Raw genomic sequence first — 2,156 nt, forward strand, 5'->3', positions numbered from 1 at the left:
CTCTCTTCAGAGCATAAAATCTGACTGAGAACTGTAAAAATTCATTGAGTGCTGCATAAATAACAAAACAACATTTTTTTTTTTCCCAGTTAGTAGCAATAATGTATAATGTATAAATTGCAGCAGCAATTTGATACCTATAAGAAATATGAACAGCTTAACCAGTCCTTTAACTCACAGAGACTACATCATCAAGGTTATGGAGCCACTTCTGCCACATAAAACTGACATCCAGGTGGATAAGTGCCTGATTTTTAAGCCTTTTTCTAAAATGACAAAACCAAAGTTGTACACAACTATGTTCTGATCAACTCACTCAATACTAATTAAAAAAAAAAAAAGCCAAAACAAAAAAACCCAAAACTACATGTTCATTATGGTCAAGAAAAAAAGGAGAAAAAATATAAGGAAGGGAAGGTTACTTTGAGTCAATCTTAAGATTTAATAAACATTCCCAACATAAATATCTTAGGACTTGAGATTTACTTACACTGATCATAGTGTATATTCAGTTCTCAAATTACAGACACAAGAGTCTAACACTGAGAGCAAATTCAGGATATTGATGGAAGTTCACAGATTCTATAAGCATTTTACATCTCCTTATCCAGTGACTAGTTTGGCCCTTTAGTGCAAGAAGCAGTCTATATCAGATCTCATCTCCATCACCTCCGCTACAAACTTGCTTATCTCAACTCTGTAAACTCAGGTTCTCATTCATTTCTCTGTCTGGTCCTCCCCAGATTCTAAAATGGGACGCATCTCTAGCCACTCCCTTGATTTCACACCACTACCCTCCCCTTCCTGTTTTATCTTTCTGGCTTTCTCCACTCATTAATGTTCCAATACAATACACAGGTTTTACTTGTGTATTATGGTAAATAATACAGGCCCATACGCCTCATAGAGGGACATGTGCAAATACAGAATTAGTGTATTCCAGATGGGTACAACTGTGTTTCACCTGCAGGAGCCAGTATCCGGACACTGTGCCATCTACTCTTCTGTGCCCTTAAGGCAATGAATGAGTTAAAATGAACAAAGAATAATTTTACACAGAAACCACCAGGAATGCGTATTCCTACTGGTTTGTCTTTTTGGCTATATTTGCCTTTTGAGAATACCAGTTGGGAAAATTGTTTAGCATTCAGACACGGGGAACAATAAAATTGCTCTAAACTAAACTGCTAGAATGCCAGTATGAAGATAGAACATGTTACAGCTGCATCAAGGAAAAGCTGGGTAGCTCAGCACAACAGAAACTTAGGAGCCTGATTCCGGAGCATAGATCTAGTAGACATTTGGAATATAAAGGAAGTTCAATCCCTAAGTAAACACACAACTTCAAGGATCAACGGGGCTGCTTCTTCATAGCTATCCCTTCTTAGAAAGGGAAACAGCAGCCTTTCTGATAACTATTTTGTATTATTATCTCACTGCTGTAAAAATCCTTCCAAAAGACAAAGTGAGACCTAGTAGCATTATAACTGTAACTGGAATAATTACAGAGATTCAGATTCAGAGACACAAATAGAGTAGAAAATCTTTACATAAGTAAATATTTAAAGAAAAAACAACAACAAATAAATCCAACACTATTCCTCCTCTAAATGCCATCTAGCTTGCTTTTTCTCCCTCTCTCTGTCCCCAAAGAGCAAAAACCTACTCTACAATGCCTTCTGAAGGCTGTCTGCCTGCTATCCTCACTGCCCACCTACCGTAGGGAGCAGCTCCTCCCACCTGCACATAAAAGCCAAGTGCATGCTACCAGCAGCAGATCAGAGCACTTTCTCAGTCCTCCACTGTTTTGAGCCAGTGATCTTCTCTCCTTGGATCTTGTATACTCAAGGTAAGATTACTGCTACTTCAGGTTTCTGTTCTAACCAGCTATTGTAAGGAAGTCTTAATGTGAACTCTAGCACTGCCTTGCTGGGTGGTGCTGGCTTCCCCCCCCCCCCCCCCCCCCCCGACTCCGCGCCATCCCCGAATCCTCACCTTAACCTTCCTGGGGTGAAAGGCTGAAAGAAAAGGACAAATAAAATAAATAGCTGCTCCACTGGGAGACAGGCTATAAAACTCCGGCCAAGCCCCGGCGTCGCCTCGCTCGGCGCTGGCACCTGAGTCAACAGAGACTATTTTTCTTTGGGAGGGGAGAG

At 40.4% G+C, this 2,156-nt stretch overlaps 1 protein-coding gene across 2 annotated transcripts in view; it reads left to right on the plus strand.

Moving 5' to 3' along the window:
* The first annotated feature begins 1,740 nt into the window (after positions 1-1,740).
* COL8A1 (collagen, type VIII, alpha 1) overlaps positions 1,741-2,156 on the plus strand; it is a 91,927-nt gene continuing 91,511 nt past the window's right edge. For both annotated transcript variants that reach the window (XM_014947203.1, XM_014947204.1), the window contains exon 1: positions 1,741-1,849. The gene's annotated coding sequence lies outside the window, so the exon portion shown is untranslated. The remainder of the gene's footprint in view (positions 1,850-2,156) is intronic.

Source organism: Calidris pugnax, unplaced genomic scaffold (assembly GCF_001431845.1).
Source record: "Calidris pugnax isolate Ruff unplaced genomic scaffold, ASM143184v1 scaffold95, whole genome shotgun sequence".
NCBI classification, from domain to species: Eukaryota; Metazoa; Chordata; class Aves; order Charadriiformes; family Scolopacidae; genus Calidris; species Calidris pugnax.